The 8,914-nt window shown below is 32.5% G+C and overlaps 1 protein-coding gene across 2 annotated transcripts in view; it reads right to left on the reverse strand.

Annotated features, from left to right (window-relative positions):
* LOC117115482 (NXPE family member 1-like) overlaps positions 1-4,303 on the reverse strand; it is a 21,568-nt gene extending 17,265 nt beyond the window's left edge. Inside the window, exon 1 of one of the 2 annotated variants that reach the window (XM_033259324.1) lies at positions 4,095-4,303. The gene's annotated coding sequence lies outside the window, so the exon portion shown is untranslated. The remainder of the gene's footprint in view (positions 1-4,094) is intronic. The other variant, XM_033259325.1, reaches the window with a different exon arrangement.
* Positions 4,304-8,914: the final 4,611 nt, after the last annotated feature.

Below are 8,914 nucleotides of genomic sequence, written 5' to 3' on the forward strand. Positions count from 1 at the left end.
TGATTCAATATTTTTTTAAAGTTTCAAAAACCACAACTAGTTTCTTAACATGTACTCAACCGCAATCTACATCATTTCTGGTCCGCTTCACTGCCAGAGGGCTTTCCAAATATTTTTTCAGCAGGTCATGAAACAGTGTAGTATTCTTTAAATTAATTCAAGGCTATTTCCTTCATTTAGGTATACATTTACGTAAGCTTTGTACCAGAGTACGATGCACTACAAATACTTTCGGAACATACTGTAGGGCCTGAGTTTTGTGTAGGTGAATAAGTTGTTTGGAAGTGAAGTATGGCGGTTTGAAAGTTGGAATTCATATACGTTTCTCGTCTTCATAAAATTACTAAATTTTAGGGTTTAGAAATTATGAAATATTGAACACCAACTTTTAAAATAGTAAGATTAATGGTAATACTTTATATTTATGATTTAATCAGATTTTGCTCAAATTACATGTTATACTGTCTATTTGGCCCTTTTTCTCGAAACCTGGTGATGCGAGTTTACAGACCTTTTGTTGTCTTAGGTCACATATTTCATATATACATATATATATATACATATATATATATATACTATATATATACTATATACTATATATATATACTATATACTATATATATATATATACTATATATATATACTATATACTATATATATACTATATACTATATATATATACTATATATATATACTATACAGTATATATATATTTAATATATACTGTATATATGCTGTCTATATATATATATATATATATAATAATAATAATAATAATAATAATAATAATAATATTAATTGGATTTGTAAAGCGCAAAATACATACGTCTCTACGCGCTAGAAATTTGCAAATTAAAATAAACTAAAGAGATACCGTATATATACAGTACAGTACAGTAATATATACAGTATATATATACTGTATATATATATATATATATATATATATATATACTTTCTATAGAAAAATTAAAAGTTTTTACTCCATAAACACTCTATAAAAAATCTATTAATATCTAAATAATAATATATTTTACACTGCAAAAAAATTGTATATTATTCTAAAATTTCTATAGATTTGTATAGAATTTATATATTCTTTCTATAAAGAACTTTTTTTACAGATAAACATTTCCATAGCGTTTGTATACATTTTATATATACTTTCTATAGATAAAACATTTTTACAGATTATAAACGTTTCCATAGAGTTTATATATATATATATATATATATAATATATTTTCTATAGTCTATTAAAAGTTACAGTTTTTAAAATTACTCTTGGTTTAGTACGTTAAAAAAAAATACAGGTAAAGGCCTATATTTGTTTTTTATAGAATAAATATAGAAATTATATAGTTAGTTTTATTATAGAAAACTTGTCATATCGTTTGTATAGAATATTCTATAGAATTTTTGAATATGCAAGATGTAAACATGTTGATAGGACTATACTGGTCAGACACGAATGTGTCAATAAAATATTGAATAAAACAAAAAAAAATTAAGATCATAGAAATTACATTAAATATGTGTATATAGAATGTTATAGAAGTCTATAGAAACTAGTTCCTCTATAAAACAATTTTATAGAATATACTAATTTCTATAGAAATTGATTAATCTCTATAGAAGGTCTATAACGTTTTTAGATTTTTTTTTCTGTAAGGGTACATATTATATAAGCTAGGCATAGGGATAGGCACCTAGCTAGGCCTAGGCCTACAGTAAAATCCTGGCACCACCAAGCACCGACTTTTTTAATACCCCAAAATGAGACGCATCCTGCATGCTATCGTAACTTGCTGTCTTCAAAGTGGTCACAAAAATGGCAAGTATGTATTAAAAATACATTTATTTTCGCGCCACACCTTTAGGCTGCTCCGATCAAGAAGAAACAGTCATTAAGAAACAGTAGCGGTAGCATTTACTACGAAGAAATGGGAATTTCGAACTAAGCAATGCGCATGCGGCAGTTACCAAAGAACGTCCGTAAATTATCTATAAAAACACAGTGAGCATGCGCTTGGAAATGCTAGACAGCCAGTGAGCATGTGCAATGAGTAAGTGGCGTTGTCAAGCCATGCATGCGCTGTTCAGGAACTAAATAGTATATACGAAGAGGGTCAGTTACCGAAAAACGTCTCAGGAACCAAATAGCGTCTGCGAAGAGGGTGAAATAGAAATGGGAAAAATTGAACATTAATGCAACAATTGAGCATGCACAACTCAGATGGAAAATAATAAGAACTCGGGTCGAAAAGCCTCTGTTTTTGGCTATCTTAACAGTTCATCAGAATTCATCGGGAAGAATTGTAATTAAATTATCGGAAACAGAAGTTTATTTGGCTCTATCGTCGTACCTGCGTACGTAGGTTAATGCATTGACAATCCGATAAAAAATAACAACAGAAACTGACGACACAATATCAGAGCCCTAGGGCCAACTCTCAAGAGGGCAAGCCAAGTAGTAGAGCCAGGCTATTGCACATTCATTGTGTCGAGAGATATGTTGCCGTGTACACTGAAGCTCGAGGGTTAGGGTTAACTATTAGTACCATCGAAATACCGTACGGTAGTACGGCACCCATGCTCTATCGACCCGTAAAAAATAGCCACACACTGACGGCAGTAGTAAGTAGAGAAGGGCCTAGCCAAGCTAGTGGGGAAGGGGATAAATACAAATAAATAAAATACTATTAAAAATAATAATAATAATAATAATAATAATAATAATAATAATAATAATAATAATAATAATAATAATAATAATAATAATTATTATTATTATTATTATTATTATTATTATTCTAGTTTTTGAACTTGTAGTCAGGTGTTATCGAGCGGCCATGTACATATATAGATACCCCAAATTGCATTGTTGACAGGCTGTCAAGTTGCTGAGGCTATGTTTGAGCCCCAGGTGCAATCATTTTAATGGCATATAGTTAAGTATTAAGTATCTTAAAACAAAAAGCAGTAAAAGGATGGAGTCCCCCATGGATGGCAAAACGAATAAGGGAAGAAAACGTAAAAGATGAAGAGATGAGATTGATATGAGATTGATTTGGGGTCAACATGCTGAGACTTTCGTCCAGCAGTGGACCTGCAAGAGCTGATAATGAAACATTTTAAGGTTCAACTTAACCTACCACACACACCTTGGTCAGTCAACGACAGTGAATAAAAATAATGATAAAAATTAGTAATAAATAATAAAATTAATCAAAATTAATGCCGAAATACTACAATGAAAATCCAAATGAAAGAATTGAGTCAATCAATACGGTAATTTAAATGTCATGGTATATCGGAAATGAAACTAAAATAATATTAAAATATCTCGTTATAACTAATTTATGGCAATGAAAACCAAATTAAACAAAAATACCCTTTTAAATTAATTTATTCACAATTGTAAATACGGTAATTTAAATTTCATGGTATTTATCGGAAATGAAATTAAAATAATATTAAAATACCTCGTTACATATACCCTTTGGAATTAATTTAAGTTTATGTAACATAACAAAATGCACACATAAGATAAATTTGGAATTGCCTGTATAAACAAATTAAATACTATAAAGATGTTGCAGCGTTTTTTAAAAAGAAATATTTCTTGTTTAAACTTTGATAAAATAATGAAGATCGTACTAGAAATCCAAAATTGTCCTACGCGTTTTTCACGTACGTGTATTGAAGGGAGATATGAGTGTCGTCCACACGGTTAGCAGCCAGCGTATGACGTCATGAATGATGACGTACACGTTTCACTGACTTATGCATTCGCATGCGAAACCTCCCCATTGTTTACATCCAAGTACGCCCATAGGTCAAGTGACGCCCATCACCGAATCGGTCTATTATGTTCACGTTCTGAAAGAGCTGTTGAATACACTACTAGTAGCCGAAGGAACCATATATTTCCTATAAAAACTGCTTGAAGCCCACACGTATAACTTTCCAGTTAACAATCACATAGTGCAACTGTTGTCGGATATCCATATAATCCACTTACAGGCGCTTGGTCTTGGTGGAATTATTTTTGTAATAATAATAATAATAATAGCCTTAGAAATCATACTTACCAATGCTGATGGCTTCGACATTAACACGAGTAGGTAGGCCTATCCACAGTCCAAACTATAAATCAACACGTAACAATCAATTAAAGACACACACGATTGACTACATTATGTTCGATTATGCTATATCCCAGTTTTGCATTATGCTTGCGTTCATACCAAACTGATAACCGAACGTTATCATCTATTGTAAACCAGACGTTGGTAAAGCGGTCATTACGCCTGAATGACTTCATAATATTAATGGTTTAGAATAGGCTTTCTAGAATAGGCAATTTTAAACCTAATAATTTACCATCAAAAATGTACTAAAATCACAAAAGCTCGCATTATATTAGTTATCAAACACATATCTAATCGTCAATTAAATTGCAGAGAAAAATTATAATACATCTTAATAATTACATTATAAATTGGTACATTTGTCAGTGGAGACAATGGATCTGGTTGACCGCATTTTGGGTCGCTGATAGCAACTGAGTAGTATCATGTGGTATCGTGACGTAACAATGTAGTCGTCTATGTGCACGAAAGCTACTGTATTGTCAATAAAACTAGTATTTAAATTACTTCATGTTTAGTGTTTTATTTTCTATTCACACGGTGATTTTATTGTTCGTTGGGTCACAGATCCGTGGTTGTGTAGAATCGAGACACCTAATTAAAAGCGCAGCAATGTATAAGTCGCTCTAACTGCTTTCCAGGTAGCAAGCAAACATGGGCCCATATGGGAAATGCATGGGCCAAAATGTAGGCCCCCTACAGTTTGGCCATATATACGGGAATGAGCTGCCTGTGCACCCTAAATCCTTAAGGGTCCCTTAATGTTTGGCCCAAATGCAAATGTGGGCCCTTTAAAGAATGTATTTGGGTCCCTTAAGGTTTTTATTATGGTTTAAATTGGGATCCATATGGGTTTGTCCAAGTTAATTCATGGGCCCATTGTGGGCTCTATCTGGATTTTAAGGGGTTGAATCGGGGTTGAAATGTAAGAGGACCCTATAAATTGGCCTATATGGGAAAGAGCTGCCTGTGCACCCTAACTCAATATGGGCCCCATAAAGTTGTCCCAAATTAATTCATGGGCCCTTTAACGAATATATTTGGGCCCCTTAGGCTTGCATTGTGGTTTCATTTGGGACCCATATGGGTTTTACCAACTTAATTCATGGGGACATTATGGGCTATATCTGGGGTTTTTGAGGATTGAAATGTAAGGACCCACTATAAATTGGCCCATACGGGAATGAGCTGCCTGTGCCCCCAAAATCCATATAGGTCTCATAAAGTTCATGGGCCCGTTAAAAGATATATTTGGGCCCATTAGGTTTACATTATGGTTTTATTTGGGACCAATGTGGGTTTTGTCCAAAATAATTTACGGGCCCATGTTGGGCTATATCTGATTTTTTTCAGGGCTGAATAGGAATTGAAATGTAAGTGAACCACAAAAACTGGTTGGGTACTGTATTGCGTTATTCACATCTGGTCCAAATTCAATCTATTTAAGAGAGCATGAATTCTGCAATTGAACAAATCAAGTTCGAAATATTGAATCATAATGGCTTGTTGGCATTAACTTTTTTCGGAGTTCCACAATTGCTGAAAGATACAAATAAAATACTTTAAAACAGAGCTGAGCGAAATATGCATTTCATAGTCATTTGCATTTCAAAAATGCATTTCATAGTCCTTGGCATTTTGGAAAAAAGTGATTGAAAACTCACACTATACATGTCAAAAAAATCAGGGGCATGGGAAAATTGTCTTCTGTCAATTAAAATATGCAAAATGCTATTCGTTTAAATTGTTTTAATTAAGGTGATTTTGCTGTCTGTGTCTTTAGGCAAAGAATGAATTAGTAAATGTACACAGTACATAAAACATTCCTACTCAAATTTAAAATCTGTTATTTCCCTTCAGAATCAAAGATATTAAAATAAGAGCACGATACACATAATGTACTGTAGCTAAGATAATAAACTAGCAGTTTTTTATTTTATCAAAAGTGAATTATCAGTTCCAATCCTGTTTTTTTTTTGGACACCCCTATTCAGAGGTCAACCCTATTAAGTGGACACGTTTCCGTGAAACGAGGGACAGTATATCTTTTAACACTACAGCCAACCCCTAGTTAGGGGACGGGGACACTTTCTAAGTGTGCCAAATTGGCAAACAACCCCTATTAAGGGGGTATTTTTTCATTGTATCACAACATCTACAACACTCTAACACACTGCACGTGTTACTTCGTAAACCAATTTTGACCCTTAACAATTGGGATTTCTTTTTCTTTGTTTTTTGTGTATTTCATATAGGATTCTAATCAATATCAAAACATATTACAGTACTCTATTCATGCTATATCCATCTAATAGAAAGTTCTAATGTGAGTGTTGTTATTTATAAATAACAACACTCTTTGTTTACCTTTTCAGTACGTTTCACATACACATTGTATAGAATTAAGGATGATTATATGATGTCATTGTTTTAGTTTTTAAAAGTGGGGTAAGTTAGCCATGGTACATTTCTGACTTAATTGTCATCTAAGTTCCTGGTACCATAAGAAAACAGGTTGCAGTCCTCAGTTGATATTGACCTTTACGCTGAAAATAGTATAATATACATAGAGTAAGGTTTATAAATGAAGTATAAAAGATTACATACAAATTAAATATTGCGGTTTAAATACAAATAGTAGAGACGCTACACATACATATATTAATCACCTTATACTATTTCAAACCATATAAAATTATTTGATCATTTATAGAAAGCTCAATGAAAAAAATATAAGAATATTTCGTCATTAACATTGCATAATGAAAGGATATTGGGAATATATTACTTTTAAATATTGTTTTTTTAATTACATTTCTGCTGATTTCATATTGTAGATGAATTGTATTTGCATTGCAAATTATTGCAATAAGTTCTTACTCTACTCAAACTGAATCTTATGTGATAAAAATGAAATTATAAAGAATGTATGTCATCGTTACATGAATGCATGCCAAAAACCCTATTAAGGGGAAAACTTTTGTTTTTTGTTAGTGTCCCCAGAATAGAGGTACCCCTATTCAGGGGACACCCCTATTAAGGGTACTATTGTATACAGTAAAACAAAATCATATACACGAATATTACGGATTTATTTAGATTCAAATTGGCTACATGCAAAGTTTGTTTTGGATATTACCATACCGTTTTCAAATTCACAACAGGGAAGTTTAAAAGTAAACTGTAGGCCTACACTGTTAAAATAGGCTGGCTACCCCAGCGGGGTTATTTTTGTCAGGGGCCATTCCACAGTATTTGGTCCGTGAGGGTTACATCTTTATTTATAATTATTATTGTACGTAACTTTTGGTAATTTCTCAATCTAAATGTCAAAGTTTCATAGATAACATTCAAAATAAATCTAGGACTGTGGAATTAAACAGGTGCATGTTTACTTCTGATAAACATTTTTTGGTAAACTGTTTATTTTAGATTGGCAACATCCAAAATCAACTATTCATTTCACACCGGGACGCCAAAGTATTTTAACTTGTTTAAATGCATTTTAACTAAATGCACATGAATTGAAAATGAATAAAATATTACATTTGTATGCATGATTAATTTTTTTTTTTGGTAATATTAAACGAATAAATATTTCTGAAATTATTGAAAGAAAAGAAATATGATATGATGGATGTAATACATTTATAATAATGTTTGGCATTATTTTGCCGAATACAATTAGATGTAAATATAATTAACCTAGGGCTAAGTTAGAAATGATTAGTATAATAAAATTTACCTCTAGGCCTAGGCTTATATGAATAAAGAAATAATTTAAAAAAAAATGAAAAAACAGCATTCTAGGTCTTGAAGTGACCATGGCCAATCCGATTTAAGTAATTCGAGCTGAGTAGCCTTGGACCATGGCTGAAGGTTAGCAACAAAGATTGTATGCATGCACAGCACAAGTTGGTGAACTGTGGCCTGTTGTTAAGTGCCTGAGATTGAATTACTTTTGAAAATGATTAAGTAAAAGAATTTGTGCTTATACAGTAATTGAGTGATCCAATGATGCGACAATTTATAGTCCTTTACTTTACACTACAGGTATTCCTATTTCTCACCTCCAGCCTCATAGGCCCCAATGTGCTAAAAACATCTGAAAAAATATATCCCAAATGTTTCATTCCTTATAGTACTCATAGGCCGATGTGATAACCCAATACTTTGCATACATATAGGCTAACACAAACAGCTGTGGCGTAGGCCTATCTGGGTGCGGGGGTTAGGGGTTTCTGAGAGAGCATACGTCCCTCCAAAATTTACTCGTCCCCCTCTCCGGTGCACCCCTAAAAATCACGGTAAAGTAGTTAAAAGCACCTAAAATCACCTTATTTTGCGAGTTAGCGCCCCTTAAATGATCATCGAGCCCTTCCATAAAAGTGATACCCTGGGGGAAATTGTTATACCTTTATAAAGCTAAAGCATCTATGTACTTATTATGACATCCCCGTTGTTTTGATGAATTTAGTTGACATTAGAAGTGTTTTATTCGTCAAGCCTTGATGAAGAGAGTGTTTTGTCAGGGTGTGGATGAAAAAGGGACGGGATGGGGTTAAGAGGGCTTGGATTTTTTTTTTATAAAAATTTTAAAACTACAACATTTTCAGAATTAAGAAAGTATTTAAAAGTGAAATTATCAGGATTTCTATTGTTGCAAGCTACATTGTAGCATTGGGAGGTGGTAAACAATCTGTTTCGAGTTACTGGTTCCACCATGTATGTGTTTTATTATGTATGAAACACATACTCAA

The sequence above is a fragment of the Anneissia japonica genome, unplaced genomic scaffold (genome assembly GCF_011630105.1).
Source record: "Anneissia japonica isolate Jap-2015-1 unplaced genomic scaffold, ASM1163010v1 scaffold287847_len925385_cov155, whole genome shotgun sequence".
NCBI lineage: Eukaryota > Metazoa > Echinodermata > Crinoidea > Comatulida > Comatulidae > Anneissia > Anneissia japonica.